General features: G+C 46.1%; 1 pseudogene; it reads left to right on the forward strand.

Moving 5' to 3' along the window:
* Positions 1 to 15310: 15310 nt before the first annotated feature.
* On the forward strand, positions 15311 to 16873 carry LOC103658419 (annotated as a pseudogene).
* The last annotated feature ends 2507 nt before the right edge of the window (positions 16874 to 19380 follow it).

The following is a 19380-nucleotide window of genomic DNA, read 5'->3' on the forward strand; positions in this document are numbered from 1 at the left end:
TGAACCTAGACCACCAAACGCGAAATTCCACCACCGCGAAAGAAAATTAACCTCCAGGAAGCCCCTCCTCAGCTATGTCCATTCTAAAAGGTTACTCATGAATTCCCATTTCCTAAAGATTTTGGGAAATATTCTGGGGGGAAATACTCATGTGGTGCTTTAGCCCCATGGAGTAATTATTTTCACATGGTTATTTGTCGTTTACAAGGGAAGCAATGGACTTAGCCGTGAACGGCCGACCGTGAAGCCCCTTAAAGCAGGTGGCACAGTCTGGGGGCACCCCGACGCCGTTGCCCCAGGGGGGCTTCTCTCTACGCCCGGGGATGACCTACCTCTTCCTGCAGAATAAAGCGGGTGCAGATAAGACAATTCGGCTGCGTTACCGACACCAGCGGACTCACTCTGAGAGGCGTGTCCGTCCGCAGGAGTGTAGAGCGAGGCATCGCTGTTTTGCAGGCACCCACCACGTCCAGGTGCCTTCCTGTTCTGGAGCATGACTACCACGATTCGGGTCGGCACTGCCCACCTCTCCCCGTGGGGCAGGGTCTGCTCCAGATGCTTCACAGAGCTTGGTGCAGGGGTGGGGGGCGGCTTTTCCAGGTGGCAGGTGGGAGCTGGTGTCCAGCAGGAGAATGGCCAGCACACACAGTGGCTCCGATGGCTGTAACCCATACCATGGAACAGGTGACCTGAGAAACAGACTTGACTCCTCACGTTCTGGAGGCCGGAAGTCCAAGATCAAGGTGCCGACTGAATGGGTTTCTGGTGAAGCAAGTCCCAAGAAATGTAGTATTGTGATGTTATAAAACTTTTTCCAAAGCCCAGATTTCGTGGTTTCTCATTTATCTTAATTTCTGACTTCAAATATTTAAAATACTAAGTTTCCATTTAACTGGGAAACTACCTTCAGAGTTTATTATTTTCCTACATTTTATACTATTATTGTAATTGAGAGCTATAGTGAAGAATTTGAAAACCACAAACAATAAAAGTGTGAGGGCATAATAAAAAGGACAAATAATGAGATAGGAAGAGCTGAAAGATGAATTAATGAGTGAAAATATAAGATTAAGGCATTTTCCTAGAAGGCTAGAGGAGAGGCTGGAGAGAGAGGAAACATCAAAGAAAAGCGTGGGAGATTGACAATAAAAACTCCGATATCCGGGCAATAGAAATCCCAGGAGGAGGGATCAGTAAAACCAGAGTGGAATAAATATTTGGAAAAACAATGCAGGTATATGTCCCAGAAAGAAAGAAAAACTCACAGAAGTTTTTAAAAAGGGGGAAAATAAGGAAAACCCCACATGTAGACATATCATAGTGAAATTTAAGACCACCGAATACAAAGAGAATATTCTGAAAGCTTCCATAAGTAATGAGCAGTTCATGCACAAAGAACAGGACCCAGATTGTCATTAGACTTCTCAACAGCAGCACTGACTGCAAGAGAACAATGGAGCAATGTTTTTAAATAATTAAAGGAAAACAGATTTGAACCTAGAATATTATTTCTAGAAAAGCTGTCATTCAAATCTGAAGGCGTAATAGAAGCAATCCTCCTGAATAGGTCTCAGATGGTTTGCCAAAGACCCACTTTTTTGTGAGAGAACACTTGGGAGAAAGTACAAAAATAAGAGAAGTAGACCCTTAGAGATGGCTATAAAAGACAGGGAATTCAAAGGAGCCAAATAATTTGGTGACATTTATTCTTGAGAGAACCCAGAATCTAACCCATGGGCAGTATCAACATCCAAGGTGTGGGAGAAGAACACCAAGGGATATGGAAGTGTGGTAACTTCCTTCCTTGTGAGGAGAAAAACACAGGTATTGATAAGCTTAAGAAGTCAGTAAGGATCAGGGGCGCCTGGGTGGCTCAGTCAGTTAAGTGTCTGCCTTCAGCTCAGGTCATGAACCAAAGGTCCTGGGATCGAGTCCCGCGTTGGGCTCTCTGCTCAGCGGGGAGTCTGCTTCTCTCTCTCTCCCTCTGCTCCTCCCCACTGGTCATTCTCGCTCTCTCCAATAAATACATAAAATTTTTAAAAAATAGTAAGGATCAATACACATGAGAACTCATCTTGAGGTGAAGACAACAGTCAAAGCAAAAATGCCCAAAGTATAAGCCAGCGGAAGAAAATTGGGTCCATACAATAGAAAACAGTAACAAAAACTAAAAGGAGGAAATTAAAAGTTCGGCAAATTAAATATATAAGATATCAGAAGTGAGGTTTTTCCTATGAGGAATTACAATAAATGCAAATAGGTTCCATCCAGCAACCAAAAGACAGATCTGGGGTTAAAAAGAACACAAAAGAAGACACCAAGAACAAAAAGACAAAGAAACGGAAATAGAAGGGTTAAAATATTATTTATACTGGGGGCGCCTGGGTAGCGCAGTCGTTAAGCGTCTGCCTTCGGCTCAGGGCGTGATCCCGGCGTTATGGGATCGAGCCCCACATCAGGCTCCTCGGCTGGGAGCCTGCTTCTTCCTCTCCCACTCCCCCTGCTTGTGTTCCCTCTCTCGCTGGCTGTCTGTCTCTCTGCCAAATAAATAAATAAAATCTTTAAAAAATATATTATTTATACTAAGCAAATATGAACCAAAAGGCAGTTGTGTAGTAATCTGAATTTCTGACAAAATTGAATATAAGGCCAAAAATACCGTAAGAACCAAAGGGTGACATTAGCTGCGGGTAAAAGACCAGAGAGAACCAGAAGCTAAATCCACAGTAAACGTAAATAGGGCTTCACCACATGCAAGCGCAAGTGACAGGGCCTCAGGGAGCAGTGGCTAAGTCAACAATCATCGATGAGACTTCAGCGCGTCTTTTCCCAAAACGACAGAGCACAGAGATAAAATCTTAGCGTAGCTGTTCAAGATTCGCACGATGTCCTCAATCAGCTTGAGCCATCACATAAAAAAAAGAACCATTTTCCAAAGGAGGTACACAATACACTTGAAACATTTACAAAAATAGGACAAACATGGATTGATGTCATTCACATTTTGTTCCACAATAATATTGGGAATAAAAATAGGAATGACTGGAGCACCTGGGTGGCTCAGTCGGTGAAGCGTCCGGCTCTTGGTTTCAGCTCAGGTCATGATCTTAGGGTTGTGAGATCGAGCCCCGCATCGGGCTCTGCATGGGCATAGAGTTGGCTTAGATTCTCTCTTTCCCTCTCCCTCTGCCCCTCCCCTGCTCTCTCTCTGTCGCTCTTAAAAATAAAGTGTACCATTCAATTGCTTTAGTATATTACAGAGCTGTGCAACAGTTACCATGGTCTAATTGTAGAATATTTTTAGCTCCCTGGAAGAAGTCATCAGCAGTCACTTCTCACTTGCCTCTCCAACCTCACCTCCCCACCCTGAGCCCTAAACAAATAGTGATCTACTTTATGTCTACTTTATGTCTCTATTGATTTGCCTTTTCTGGACATTTCATGTAAATGGTATTGTACAGTATGTGGTCCGTTGTGACTGGTTTCTTTCACTTTGCACAATGTGCTCAAGATTTGTCTACATTGTAGCAAATATCAGCAATTCATTTTTTATTGCTGTCAAGTAATGATCCAGCCTATGGGTATACTGCCTTCTGTTTATCCCTTCATGAGCTGATGGACGTTGGGCCATTATGAATAATGCCGCTGTGAGTGTCTTTGTACAAGTTTTTGTGTGGACATGTTTCATTTCTCTTGGATGTATACTTAGGAGTACAATGGCTGGACCATATGAAAACCCTCTATTTAACATTATGAGAAACTAACAAACTTTTCAAAGTGGTCACACCGTTTTATAGGGCCACCAGCAACGTCGGTGTGCTCTAGTCTCTCCGCATCGTCATCAACACATGCTATTGTCTGTCTTTTTTTTTTTTTTAAAGATTTTATTTATTTATTCAACAGAGACAGAGACAGCCAGTGAGAGAGGGAACATAAGCAGGGGGAGTGGGAGAGGAAGAAGCAGGCTCATAGTGGAGGAGCCTGATGTGGGGCTCGACCCCAGAACGCCGGGATCACGCCCTGAGCCGAAGGCAGACGCTTAACCGCTGTACCATCCAGGCGCCCCTATTGTCTGTCTTTTTGATTGTAGCCATTTTGGTGGATGTCAAGTGATATTTCATTATGGTTTTTTTTGCATTTCTCTGGTGACTAATAATGTTCAGCTTCTTTTCATGTGTGTATTGGTCATTTATATGTCTTCTTTGCTGAAATGCCTATTCAAGTCCTTTGCTCATTTTTAAATTGCGCTATTTGTCTTTTTACTTTTGAGTTGTAAGTCTGTTTATATATTTTGGACACAATCCTCTTATCAGTTATATAATCTACCAATATTTTCTCCTAGCCCGTGTGTTGTCTTCCACTTTCTTGACAATGTCCTTTGAAGCACAAAAGCTTATAATATTGATGACATCCAATTTATCAGTCTCTCTTTGATCACTTACAATTTTGATATCAGAGCTAAGAAATCATTACTTAACCCAACACCACACAGATTTATTGCTAAATTTTCTTTGAAGAGTTTTATGGGTTTAGCTTTTGCATTTAGGTCTATGGTCCACTTTGAATTGATTTTTCTGTATGGTGTGAGATAGGGGTCTAATTTTATTCTTTTGGATGTGGATGCCCAAATAAGTCAGCACCATTTGTTGAAAAGATGATTCTTTCCCCCATTGAATTGCCTTAACACTTTCACCAACGGACCATTAATATTGGATTTTATATTTTAAATCCAGTTTTGTTCCATTGACTTAGGTGTCGATCCTTATAGCAGTACCACACTGTTTTGATTACTGTAAGTTTGTAGTAAGTTTTAAAACCAGGGAACTTGAATCCTCTGTCTTCGTTCTTTACCGAGATTGTTTCTGTGATTCCCTTCCATTTACATTTGCATTTTAAGTTCAGCTTATCAATTTCTGCAAAAAGTCAGGTAGAATTTCATAGTGATTGCATTGAACTGTATATAAATGTAGGGAATATTTTCATTTTAACATCAACTCTTCCTATCCATAGACACAGAATATCCTTCCATTTATTTTGGTTTTCTTTGATTTTTTTTCAACAATATTTTGTAGTTTTCAGTGTACATGTCTTGCACTTACACTGTTAAATTTATCCTTAAGTATTTCATCCTTGTTGATGCTATTGTAAGTGGAAATTTTAATTTCACTTTCAGATTGCTTTGCTTGTATATAGAAATACAATTGATTTTTTATATTGACTTATATCCTATAACCTTGCTGAACTTGTTTATTAATTCTAATACCTTTCCAGTGGTATGGCAGACTTTTAAGAAATAGTTAAGTCTTCCTATACAATTCCTTAAAGTAGAGTACTAGAATGAATAAAAAGTTGCCCAGCTCATTTTTACGACGCTTCCATCATCTTGATTCCAAAATCAAATAAAGGTAATATAAGAAAAGAAAATAGAGTTTCAAAAATCCTAAATAAAATGTTAGTCAAAAGATTCCAACATTGGGGCGCCTGGGTAGCGCAGTCGTTAAGTGTCTGCCTTCGGCTCAGGGCGTGATCCCGGCGTTCCGGGATCGAGTCCCACATCGGGCTCCTCCGCTGGGAGCCTGCTTCTTCCTCTCCCACTCCCCTGCTGTGTTCCCTCTCTCGCTGGCTGTCTCTATCTCTGTCACATAAATAAATAAAAAAATCTTTAAAAAAAAAAAAGATTCCAACATTATATTTAAACAACCATAAATTGTGACCAAGAGGAGTTCATTTCAGAAGTTCAAGTATAGATTAATAACAGAAAAGTAATTAATGCCTCTCTTCCACTAATTGTTTAAAAGCAAAAAGTTATATGATTATCTCACCAAGTCAATGATGCAAGAAGGTATTTGATGACTTAATACAAAATCTCTCAGCATACTAGATCATAGAAGGACATTTCCTTAAGGCAAAGGTTACATGTCAAAAATCAAAAGCAAATATACATAAAGAAACAATCTTAAATGCATTCTCTTTAAGTTTTGGGGGAAAACGAGAATATCCACTATCATATCTGCATTTTAACACAGTAATAGCAGCCCTAGCCAATGGTATAAGGAAAGAAAATTAAAACAAATTAAATTGTAAGGACAGAGGTAAGACCTCATTATTTACATTTGATATGATTAACTATCTAAAAATGAAAATATAGTAGACATGTTAGAAGCTTTAATTAGGTTGTTAAATATAAGATAATGCAACAAAACGAAGCATTTCTCTATACCTGAAATACCCAACTAGAAAATAAAATTTATAATAAGACGAATAAAAATTTAGAAACATATACACACCTTTCACCTAGCACCGAGATTTAGTTTCTAAATCTCATTCTCCAATTAGAAGAACAGGAGTTTCTTGAAGAAGAGGCTAACTCCAGGGTTGGGGCACGGGGAGTACAAGAGGAGCTGGAACCTCTTGTGGTGTGAAGAAGGGGAAATGAGGCATATCCAGAGGACACAGGAGTCACCTTGTACGGCCAAACCCAGAGCAAGCTGAGCAACACAATAAATCATGGTAGTACTAGATACCGTTATAGCATAATAGAATATAGGGATAATAATCCATACAACAAAATTAATATCCATGAGTTCACACTGATATAAAAAACAATCGAATAAATAAACCAATGGGGGAAGAACACACAGCTTTTCCTTATAGTAGAATCCCAATTCATAAATATAGAGGGAATGATGGACATCTAAAGTCCCATTTTGCAAACACCCCAGGAATAATTGTTGCAGGCAAAAAAAAAAAAATCATCAATGGTTGCTAAAATTAGTGGGTGAAAATGTGGTGAAAAATAGGATATTCGCATCATCTCAAAGTATCTCTCCACCGTATGCTCATTAATTAAAAAGAGAAAAATAATAACTTTGCAGAAGAGAAACCTGACAGACACCACCTTAACCAAGTTACCAAAGCTAATGAGAGCTATCAAAATTATGGACCCCTTGATCTGATGCCCTGAGAGGCACAGAATCGCTTATGCCCAGGCTTTCCAGGTTTGACAAATAAAAATGCAGCATGCCCGGTAAAACTTGAATTACAGATAAACAATGAAACATTTTTTAGTATAAGTTTGTCTCATGCAATATTTGGGTGTTCTGTTTTATATCTCTCAACCACAGTTATATGGCGTTCTTGCATTTGGTCATGAGGACACCTGAATTTAATCATGAGGAAACATCGCACAAACTCAAATACAGAGACATTCTACACACTAGCGGTCCAGGGACTCCTCCTTCCATCAGTATATCTTTCAGCAGTGTTAAATTTACAAAAGGCAAAGAAATGCCAAGAAAGTGTCCTAGCCTGGAAGAGACCAAGAGGCATGGCGATGAAATGCAATGTGTGGTTCTGGACTGGATCCTAGGTCAGAAAAAAAGACCATTGTGTGGGACGATTGGTCGAATCTGAACAAACTCTGTTGATGAGTGAATTGTATTCTTTTGATATCAATTTCCTGGTTTTGATCATTGTACTGTCTATGTAAGTTAACATCTGGGGAAACTGAGGGACAGTCATAGAGAAAACTTTTTTGTACCCTTTTTGCAACTTGTTTGTAAGTTGGAATCAATTTCAAAATGAAAAATTTAAAAAGAAGAGTAAAGATATAAATGATTTGAATACATCTTATCTTGCCCAGGATAACACATTTTAAATGCTTTAAATTATCCTCCAATTATTCTGTGAACCCAATGCAGTATCAGTCAAAATTCAAGTTGGACCCTTTGAAGGAGCTCTAAATTTTGTATGAAAGAATAAACGTTCACAGAATAGTAAATCAACCTGAAAGAAGTATGAAGAGGGGCGTTCTCTCTGCCTGATAGTGAGCAAACCCCAAATCCATCCTGGACGGCTGTTGGTATTGGTGCAGAAACACACAGATCAAAGGGAACATAACTGAGGGCTCAGCGGAATTCGTGCTTTTCCCCTGACCTGTGGAGCCGCCTTCTGAGTTCGCTAAGTGATCCTGGGCACACCTGGGTCTGCTCTGGTAGCGTGCAAGCTGGAGACACCCCGCAGGGGCACCTAGCCCTCCCGACGCATGCGAGCACAGGCATGCCCCACGACCCAGAAACTGTCTTCCAAAAAATGCCCTCGCATTTCCATAAGGGCTACATTCACGAGGGTGTTAACTGTGCACTTATCTGAGTGTCTTTTTGGTAGCAGGAGGTTGGAAGCAATCTGGGTGTCCACCCTGGAAGAATGGCAAAGCAATTCTGGAAGGAGCTGGTGTCACGGTGCACTGCCAACAGCTAGAAGCTACGGGGGATTTGTAGACATTATCAGAATGAACGCCAAAGACAGAATCCTAAGTGGACAACATGAGAAGCAAAATAAAATGTGTGATACGATACCATTTACGTTTATTAAAAACACCCCAACACAAAATGATACACTTTTCAAGAAAACCTATGCACCAAAAAGCTTGCATTTAGCACATGACTGTGCTTGCCGACTGTGGCGTGGCGGTCGGGGTGCGATGACGATAACTGGAACGAGGGAGCATGGACACTAAATCATTACACAGGCAAGGAAGAGCCCACGCTGGCTTCGTGCCACTAACTGAGGGGGAAATATAACCAACTCAATGCTCTGTATCCGATCCCGAATACTAGACACACACACACACACACACCTTGCACTTCCAGTGTGTCGTGCAATAAATAGTGAAGATATTTTTCAGGTCCATCTCACTCACCGTAATGGAGACACAGGCAGGGAGGGGACCGCTGGGGCAGCGGGAGAAGGGTCTGGGTATCAAATGGACACACTCTCTATCATCTTACACCGCGCATCTTTCTAAGGAATTTAACACGTGATGACCAGGGTTTGCTTTGCTCTCACACCCAGTTCTCTCCCGTGTAAGGCCTAATTGTCCATGAAAATAAAAGTTTGAGACAAGGTGCTATTTTGTGTCTGAGACGCTCCCAGCCCTCGCTGCTGCCGGACTCGGACAAAACCTGGGAGGATAAGCTCTCCAGGGTCCCCACGTCGCCGTCCGTCCCCCCGAGGTGTGGGGGCAGCGCAGAGCTTCACAGCTGGTACCCACCCATGCAAACTAATATTTGCACCCTCCGCTCACACGTGCGGGTTAGTTTCTTCCCTATATGTGGCTTTCCATCGATTTACCCTTTGACGCGGTCCCGCGCTGCCTGACGACGGCGTATTAGTGAAATTTTCGTTCGCCGGCTATTGAAATCTCAAGTGCATAATTAACAGGGGTGCAAGGCTTTGAATCAATTTCTATTGGTCTCTGTTAGAGGCTGAGATGTAGCAGGCTGGGCCCTGCCGGCTTCCCAGGCACACGAGGGGCCCTTGCTCTCTGAGAAATGCCATCCCCGCTCAGAGCTGCAGATGGTGGGGGGTGAGCCACTGAAGAGATCTCCAAAGAGCTGCGAGGAGGCACTTTCTCGCACGGAGGGTGGCAGGTCTGAGCGGCTTGCTGGAGGCTCGTGTGGGCTCCGCTCCTGCAAGAGCCCTGAGGATAGCACAGGGCAGAAGAGCGAGCTGACACAGCCGCGGGGCCTTGGTCGCTGGGCTGGGAGCGCGGTGCTGGGCAGGAGGGCTGCACGCCCAGACGCGGATGGAAGGAGCAGAAAAACCATTACAATCACTCTTAGTAATTTCATCCCCTTTCCGTCCCATGCTTCTGGGGCGATGACATCACATAGGATTCTGCCGAAGGGTACAGTCCGCAGGTTTAGCGCTCGGGCCACTCTCCCCGTCAAGGTTAGTTGCATGGTTGCCTGAGGCGCGCTTGAGACCCCAGGGCACAGACACGGAATAAAATACGCTTCTGTGCTACCCAGTCTCTGGATTGCTGCCGCAGCCTCGCCAGTATTTCCCGCGAACCTGTGTCTTCCCAGCCCCCCTCCCCGGGCCGCTGCTACGGGAGGCGCGCTGCGAAGGGCAGGCCGCGGGGAGACCCGCGCAAAGCAAGGTTGGCCCACAAAGGGGAGAAAGAATCAGATTGAGAATGAGGCCTGGAGCAGACACACAAAAAAAGCAGAGCAGTGGGAGGGGCTCCCCATTCGTCCCTGGTGCCTGTCCTCCCACCTGAGGTCACTGCTCTCCCCTGCCTTGTTTCTGTCCCATGAATCTCAGCGAGCCGGAGAGCCAGGGCGGAAAGGCGCTTTGACTCCTGGCCTCCTCGGTGTTTGCGAGTATCAGAGTATCAGAGCATCAGAGGTGGGTGTGAATCCAGGAAGGGGGGACCCTCATCCTTGCCACCCCTGGTTCCGGACACACTTCCAACAAAGAAAACACACCTGCCTACTGTGCGTGTCTGAGTCTCGGAAGTCCTCACGTTGCAGACGGGGATGAGACAAAGTTGTTAAAGGGTCACGTGGGTGGCTGATTCTCCCGCCGCCAGCTGTCGGGTGGGGGTGGGGCTGGGCTCACCCACGGCCTCCTTTGGGGTACCTGACCCCCTCCAAAGGGACACCAGATCGTGATCCGGAGAGCAGGCCAGGGGGCACGCATTCGGCAGCTCTGGCCCTGGGGAACGTGGAGGAAAGTTGTCAGCACCTTAGGATGGAGCCCAGCCTCTGTGAGGGTCACTGAGCTGAAGACGGAGGCACAGGGAGCCGCGCTGGTAGCTCGGGCTTCCTCACCAGGCTGCACGGAAGCCCTGTACGATTCCAGCTGATCCGCGTTCCCTGATGCCCTTTGTTAGACAGAACGAGCTTGGAAAGACCAACGGACACCAGGCAGCGAAGCAGAGACTGAGCGTGTGAGTCGTGCGGCTTCTGCGCCACCTCTGCCCACGATGGAGCCTTGCGTCCCACCTGTGCTGGCCAGGGGCCCGCGGGCCACGACCAGGGCAGACCCAGCTCATTCTCTGCCTCTGCGTCCAAAGTCCCTGGCAAAGACACACCGTGCTGCTCGGATGTTGTGCGGCTGGACTCGAGGGACACGTGGCAAGGTCATTGGACAGCAACCCACTCCCTCGACCCCTGCCCCGTATGGTTTCAAGTGGCTCGGGTGTTCACACAGAGCTGGGACCACAGGAGCACACAGGCTCTGCCCTGGGTGCTAGCGTGGCCCCCCCAAGGCTGATGCTCCTACAACTTCCCCTGGAGAAAAACCAGGTGCACTGACCCCTCGTCTCCAGATGCGGGGCTCCCTTCAACTCAGGAGTTGCCCCAACATAGTTTAATTCTTCTTAGAATAGTTTTCATGAGTCGCATTTATTCAAAAACACTGTCCCCACATGGGTCATTCCCCTCACATTTAAATAGTCCGATTCGCAGGCAGGCAGTGGGTCTATACACGTGCACGCACGCGCCTCTAGGGCCAGAAGGTGGTTTACGTTGTTTAAACTTAGAGGAGCTTCAGGCCGCGCTGGGAAGCGGCTGGAGCCCGGGAAGCAGGGTGCACTTTCACCATGGGACCCTCGGGCAGCCGAGAGCCCGGAGAGGAAGCTGGTGGCCCGACTGCTAGCAAGGGAGCTGGGTGTTTGCAGAGCCGGCCTTTCACGTTCCGCGGCCGCTCAACATGTCTTGGGGGTCTGCGCGAGGCACCGGGGGACGCTTCGCAGGAAAGTTCCTTGAGGAGAAGAAATGGAAAAGCAAAAGCACGTAATGGACACCGTGAGCCCCTTGCCCTTCGGGGCCGTCGGAGACCCCTCTTGAGAAAGCGGGAGCGGCTTGTCAGAGCCCCCTCCCTCCAAGTTCCTCTGCTCTCCTCTCACACATCCCTTCCTTCCACTTGTTTCCGCCCCGAGCTCCTTCCTGCCTCCTCTGGCCGGGCTGCCCCGGAGGCCTGAGGCACAGAGCGAGGGGGCGAGCGGATAAACCAGGTCACACGCAGCTGCTCGCGGGGGGGTGACTTCAGAGTCGGCCGCTCCACCCGTGCAGGCTGCCACAACTCACAAGCACATGCCAGCATAGAATAACCCTTTCATCCCACTAACCCGATGTTTAATAATGTAATGTCACAAACTGGTGGCAGACGCCCCCGCTCGATCCATGTTACTGGGCTCCTCTGACCATTCATAAAATGTAGTCCTGGTGAGGACACACACGCAGAGTCATTCATTCATTCAAGAAACACACATTGACCCCGGGTCTTCATGTGGTGAGTACAGGTATGCGACGAGAAAAGATCCGTCTCGCGGCCCAGAAGACCCTCCTAGTCACAAGGACGACAGGGAGCTACATACCAGTAAAAATATGTCGAGGGCTCTGATCAGTGGAAACGCAGGGAGGCGTGTGCCTCGGGGAGCCCGCCAATGACTAAGGGGTTCTCCCTGCTGTGTCTCTGGCGCTGAGACGTCCCTGCACTAGAGTCTCTGCGCATCTACAGCCAAGCCCCCGGAGCCGGATGCCATCATCACTTCTGGGATCTCAGCCTCAGGGTTGGGCCCAATGGCCCCATCCTGTGACTTAACTTGGAGGGTTTCTCCAGCTCTGGCTTGCGGGGCGTTCACCAAGCAACAGGCTATATCATCACACAAAGAACCAGACAATTCTGCGAGAGCCCGGCTCAATGAGAGCCCAGTGACTTCCGTGCACCTCTTGTTGGGAAGAGGTCTGTCCCTCAACAGCCAAGGGGACAAGCCAGAAGGCTGGTCTTCGCCTGGGGAGTCAGGTGCTCATAATATGGGGTATCTCCCCACAAATGCAAGAATGAGATTGTCCTGTCCGGATTTTGATTAAACAAATATAACATTTCCTGAATGGGGAGTGTCACACCCTCCCCCAGAGTCTCACTTACACCTGTCACACCTGCAACCTGTGTGAGAGCATGCTCGCTCTAGAAATAGACAGTGGATGCCAAGAGCCCTGTTGGATCTTTCCCTCATTGATTTGATGGTGGGGTGGGTGGAGCCAGGTTGTTTCAGGCCCTGGACGGCAGACCTGGGAAGGGCAAGCAACCCACCCCTTAGAGGTCAGACAGAGTCATCTAAACCTGGTGTGAGACGGACAGGTCCTAATGTGTAAAGAGGGGAGCAACATATCAGTACTTGTTTCATATTTTAATAGCTAATATTTTCATTTAGGTCTTATTTATGCTACAGCAGAACTGTGATTTCTTATCTTTTTATATGCAAATCTGATGGAACAGTGGGGCCCTTGTTCAGGGGAGCCGCTCAATGTGCATATTGTGGGAGGGAGGGAGGCCTATGGAAGGGGGCAAAGTACTGAATTGGAAAGCAGGAAATAGGAGTTCCAGTCCTGGGTGTGTGATTAACCTCTTGGAGACTCAATTTCCATATCTTAAAAATGATGTTAGGCTGATGATCTCTTAGGTCCTTTCCAGCTCTGAAATGCAGCGACATGGAGCGTGATCTGACTACTTAGGGTTAGCGTAGGCGCCAACAATTATCGCGGCTTTGCATTCCTGGCACCATATTAATCGTGGACACGTCACTTGTTTGACACCAATTGTTTTAAAAGGAATATCACCTCCCACTGAAACATTGGTCATCTGAGAAAAATATGCAACCACACCACATGAAATTGCTGATCTTTGACCATTTTTGACTTACGCAAATGGCAATTTCGTGTGCTTCGGCTAATATTCTCTCATAAGAGGACCTACTTTAAGGTAGGATTTCTTGATATACTGTGATTTTTTAAAAATTCATGGACCGACAGCATTTTCCACAGAACTAGAACAAATAATACCAATATTTTATGGAACAACACAAGACCCCAAATAGCAGACGCTTTCCTGAGAAAGAAGAACAAAGCTGGAGGTATCATGATTCCAGATTTCAAGGTACACTGCAGAGCTGTAGGGATCAAAACAGTATGGCACTGGCAGAAAAGTCGACACACAGTTCAATGCAACAGAGCAGAGAGCTCAGGAATACACCCACGCTTGTGTGGTCAATTAACCCATGACAAAGGCGACAAGAATAGACAGTGAGGAAAAGACAGACTCTTCAATAAATGGTGCTCGGACAACCGGACAGCCACATGCAAACTAATAAAGACTTGACCACTTTCTGACACCATACACAAAATAAGCTCAAAATGGATTAAAAATCTAAATGTGAAACCTGAACCATAAAAATCCTGGAAAGGAACACAGACAGAATGTCTCTGACATCATTTGCAATGACGTTTTTCTAGAAAGTTTCCTGAGGCAAGAGAAACAAAATCAAGAATAAACTATTAGAACTACATCAAGAGAACAAGCGTCTGCACAGCAGAGGAATCAATGAACAGAAGTAAAAGACAATCACTGAACGGGAGAAGATGTTTGCAAATGACGTATCCAATCAAGGGCTAGTGTCCAAAATATACAAAGAACTGATACAACTCAACACCAAAAAAAAAAAAAAAAAAAGAACAATCTGATTAAAAAACGATCAAAGGACCTGAATAGACACTTTTCCAAAGATGACATCAGGTGGCCATTAGATACATGAAAAGATGCTCAACATCACTCATCATCAGGGAAACGCAAATCAAAACCACAATGCAATATTACCTTACACCTGTCAGAATAGCTAAAATTAAAAAGACAAGAAATAACAAGTGTTGGTGAGGATGTGGAGAAAAGGGAACCCTTGTGCCCTGTTGGTGAAAATGAAAACTGGGGGAGCCAATGTGGGAAACAGTGTGGAGGTTCTTTGAAGAACTAGAAATAGAAATACCATATGATCCAATAATTCCACCCCTGGGTGTTCATAATTCAAAAAAAAATATATGTACCCTTCTGTTTATTGCAGCATTATTTATAATAGTCAAGATACAGAAGCAGCGTAAGTGCCTATCAATAGACGAGTGGACAAGGAAGCTGTGGCATGGATGTATAAACACACATACACACACAGGACTATTATGCAGCCGTAAAAAAGACAAGGTCTTGCCATTTGCAGCACCATGGATGGACCTAGACGTGTAACGCTAAGTGAAATAAGTCAGACTAAGAAAGACAAATATTACATAATTTCACTCATATGTAGAATGTCAGAAGCAAAACAAACAAGCAAACAAAGAAAAAAAAAAGACAAATAGGAAAAAACTCCTAAAGAAAGACTCTTAAATACAGAGAACAAACTGGTGGTTGCCTGAGGGGAGGTGGGTGGAGGGATGGGTGGAACAGGGGATGGGGATCAAGAGCACACGTGTTGTGATGAGCTGAGGAACGTACAGAACGGCGGAATCACTCTGTTGTACACCTGAAACTAATAGAGTGCCGGACGTTCACTGTCCTCGAATTAAAAATAAATAAATAATATAATAAATGAATAAAAAATAAAACAAATGAATAAACGACAAACGAAAAGCAGAATCAGACCCGTAAATACAGAGAACAAAGGGGTGGTTGCCCGAGGGGAGCGTGGGTGGGGGGCTGGGCAGAGTGTGGGAAGGGGAGCGGGAGGTCCAACTCTAGTCATGGAACGGATGAGTCCCAGGAATAAAGGGCACAGCGTGGGGAACACGGCCGAGGCTGTTGCAGTCGTGCTGTATGGTGACGGGTCGTAGGTACGCTTGTGAGCACGTACGACGAAGGGAATCACTGTGTTGTACGCTCGAGACTAACGTAACATTGTGTGTCACCTGTTCTCAAAAATTTCTGAAAAACTTCATGGAGACCTACAATGAGTGCTGAGAAAAGAAAAAGAACGTATTATAAGACATTCTCACTCTGATTTTCCACACTTCTCATTTTATATCTTCAACAGAATGAGGGTTTTCCCTCCCATATCGTCTACCTATCGAACACTCGTACCACGGGGAGGAGACGCCGCGCACAGCTGTCCTTTCCGGCCCGGCCTGACATGGCGGCCGCCCAGACGCCGGTGCCCAAGAGGAGCCGTATGGCCAGTTACGATCTCCTTCTCCAGGAGGCGGTGATGGTGGCCAGGAAGGATGTCCACATGCCTGAACACCTGAGCTGGCAGACAAGAGTGGGCCCAGTCTTCACGTCAGGGAGGCCACGCGGCCTCTCAGGTCATGAGGCTGCGTAGAAAACAGTGGGCCTGGAGACATTTCTACTGGTACGTCACCACCGAGGGTGTCTGGTAGCTCCGTGATGACCTCCACCCGCCCCCAAGAATGTGCTGCATGGCAGCCATCCTCAGACGGGCGGCTCGGCCCCAGGTCTGGAGGGAGAGTGGCCTCCAGCCTCACGGCAGGGGAAGTTGACAGGGACACCTGCCGACAAAGCGGCGTGCCCACTGGTGCCCCCAGAGGGCTGAGGCCAGGGCTGGGTCAGCCACTGAATTCCCTTTCAGAGGCAGGTTTGGTCCTGGATGTGGTCAGCCGCCTCAGCAAAGCTGGAGGACGTTGTTTTGTTTTGAGTAAATCTGAAGCCAGAAAAAAAAAATTAAAAAAAAAAATCATACCATAGCGCAGAGTGCTTCGTTGTCCGAAGCAGCTTTTACGGGTCGTACTCACTCACCCGTAGGAAGTGGTGTGGGGCCATTCCAACGTTATGGAGTGGAAACTGAGGCCAGGGAAGTCATCTGCCCCAGACATCCGGGTGCTGTCACGGTTCAAACCCCAACAACAGAGCTCCAGAGGCCTTGCTCTCCACCCCCTCCGCCCCCACCAGATGCTTGGCAAATGACAAGTCACATGTGTCACTTGTTACTAACCTGCTGGAGAAATTGACGGTCCTCATGTACAGCTGAGGGATCTGTACCCAGACCACAGCCACCACAGAGGAGACGATGGCCTTCCCGGATCTTTCGTGTGATCTCAGAGCTGGCTCACTCCGGGCGTCAGCTCAAGGGTGTTCTTGGCATACCTGGGGACAACACTCTAGGTGCCACCAAAGCTTCTGTGTCAGGAGATTTGCCCCGGCCAACGGAGGCAGGCCCCCGGCTCCATCAAAAGGTTTCCTGGGGACATGCCTGGGTGGCTCAGTTTGTGAAGCTTCTGTCTTCCACCCCTGCTGGGGGTCCTGGGATCGAGTCCCCTTGTCAGACTCCTTGCTCAGCGGGGAGTCTGCTTCTCCCTCTGACTCTGTTCCTGCTTGTGCTCTCTTTCTCTCTCTCAAATAAATAAATAAAATAAAGTAAAATAAAACAATATAAAATAAAAGGCTTCATGGAAATGTCTCAACGACATGGATTCAGTCAAAGTAAATTTCCATCAGGAAAAAAAGTGATGATTTGGCAACACTCCGAGTTTAAGGACACAGGAGCCAGTTGATCGAGTTTATTTACCATAAAAGGGAGTGATTAAGGTAAAGCAAAACGATTAATCTCTACAACCATAAAATAGTGAAATTCCAATTCACAAACCAATCCACGTAATTAAAGCTCACACCCAACGGTCACCTGAGTGACAAGGAAAAGAAAAGGCATATGCCCAGTAAGCCCGAAGTCAACTTACACGAAAGACATTTATTTAATGGTCTGTGTGGGCTCCAACCCCTCAGAACAGGTGCTGGCTTCCGCTCCGAGCCGCGACCTGGAGGTGCCATGCCCTGGGCTGGGAGGCAGCTGAGCTCGGCAAACCCGAGTCCTGGGGACTGGGGCAGCGTCCCTGAGAGACGCAACTGAGGGGACCACGACCAGAAGCCAGGACCCACTGTGGCCCTGAGGAGGGTCAGGCCTGCCTGGGCACTGCCTCATCTCTGCCTTTCTCAAGAAAAGCTAAGCATGGGATTTCTATGGGCAAGCGTGTCTGACTTGACACAGGCAGGAGTGGCTGAATCCTTGAGATTTGCTCTGCAAGTGGCAGGAAGTGGACGGGCTGGGGAGCCTCCAAGCGGACATCATTCTGTCTTCTAGGTTTCAAGAATTTGAGAGCAACCTGCCTTGACCTCAGTAGACCTCTATCGAAATAAAGATGCAGAAGGTCACAGAATACGGACGTAGATTCTGGAAATGTGGCTTGCTTTTTAACAAAAATGGAAGTCTCTTGTGAAAACTCCATTTTAATTAAAAAGATGTCAAGTAATGATTATTTCGAAACAAAATGAGCAAAACTTAAAACTTCACCGTAAAGATCCATCGATGTTAGCAGCCAAGGAAGAATTTTTGAATGTCTGTGTGTAAACAGATTTTTAGAAAATAAAAGATTGAGTGTCTACTGTTAAAAGTCTGTGATCAAATGTGAGAAACAGAACACACACACGTAATCATGGGAGAACATCTGAACATGGTCCCACGTGGGACCGAGGAGACTCAGGGTGGAAGAGATCCAGTTCACCCACTGACCTCGTCTCCCCAGTGAAAGGTCTCAGCCATGCTGGGCAGACACCGAAGATGACACAACCATGCCTTCAAATGTCACGTGAGGAACTCGCCATAACAAGAGAATTAAATAATTGTTGTATCAACGCTTGAAGCAACGTGCTGTGGGTGCACACAGGGTAGAGAATTCGGCATGAGTCAGGTTGTGGTTAAGGAAACTTTTGGAGCGGAGGTGAGATTGAAGCTGGTTTTGAAGGATAGGCAATTTGTAACAAGCAGGAAAAAAGGGGTCAGAGGTACAATCCCCGTAGAGAGAAGCCAGCGGATGCAGGCACAGGGAGGAAGGACTTTGACACGTCCAAGAACCGACCCACTGTGTGGGGGTCCTGAAACCCAGAAACAAGAAACGTTAAGAAGATGAGGCTTCCTGCAGAAGTTTGGACTTTATTTGGTTGGAATAGAAAACCACTAAAAGTTTATGCAATGCGGAGAGGCATTGGTAATTCAACGTTTACCCAGCGAATTTCATTTTTGTGTTCCTTCAGTACTACGCTCAGTGGGAAATGTCGATCTGAAATGTCCACGGACCCTTGAGTTTAAAGACTTCTGGGGAGACACAGCATGACTCTGACACAGGGCGGAAAGTCATAAGTATCTTAAGAGTGGCACATAGTAAGCACTGAGGACATTTGGAAGTGAGAAGTTGACCCTGGACACCGATTTATGAAAGGCCCCCAAATTTGGATTAAAATATTGTCTTTTCCTGAAATTGCATGTACATTTTCGTGTGCATTAAAAACATTGTTTTAAGTGAATGTTAAACCTTCACCACAACTTTTGTAACTGTTTTGGCATTTCCTGGGTGTGAATGTGCGTGTGGAAGTGGTCAGCAGAAAGACCTCTCTTTTGGAAAGGCTTAAGGAAGTCGAGGCCATTTGGACCAGACTCGGAATGATCAGCCAGACTTGGACTGTGGAGATGAGGATGGGGTGGCAGGCAGTTCGGCAGATGAACCAGACTGTCTGGGGCACGGCCAGCTCCTGCCCACCAGCACTTGGGTCAGCCTGGAGCTGGGCACAGACACAGCAGGCTGTGGTCACCTCAGGGAAGAAAGGACTCTTGCTTTGGAGAATGAGATGCTTGGCTTCAAATCCACCCCTTCCCATTCTAGCGTTTGTTGGACAAGCGACTCTTTCTTCATCTCTAAAGTCAGGAATGATATTAGATTAGGGTTATCAAGAAGACTGAAGAAGACAATCTGTCACAAGGAC

This window comes from Ursus maritimus, unplaced genomic scaffold (assembly GCF_017311325.1).
Source record: "Ursus maritimus isolate PB19 unplaced genomic scaffold, ASM1731132v1 scaffold_18, whole genome shotgun sequence".
In the NCBI taxonomy this organism is placed as follows: Eukaryota; Metazoa; Chordata; class Mammalia; order Carnivora; family Ursidae; genus Ursus; species Ursus maritimus.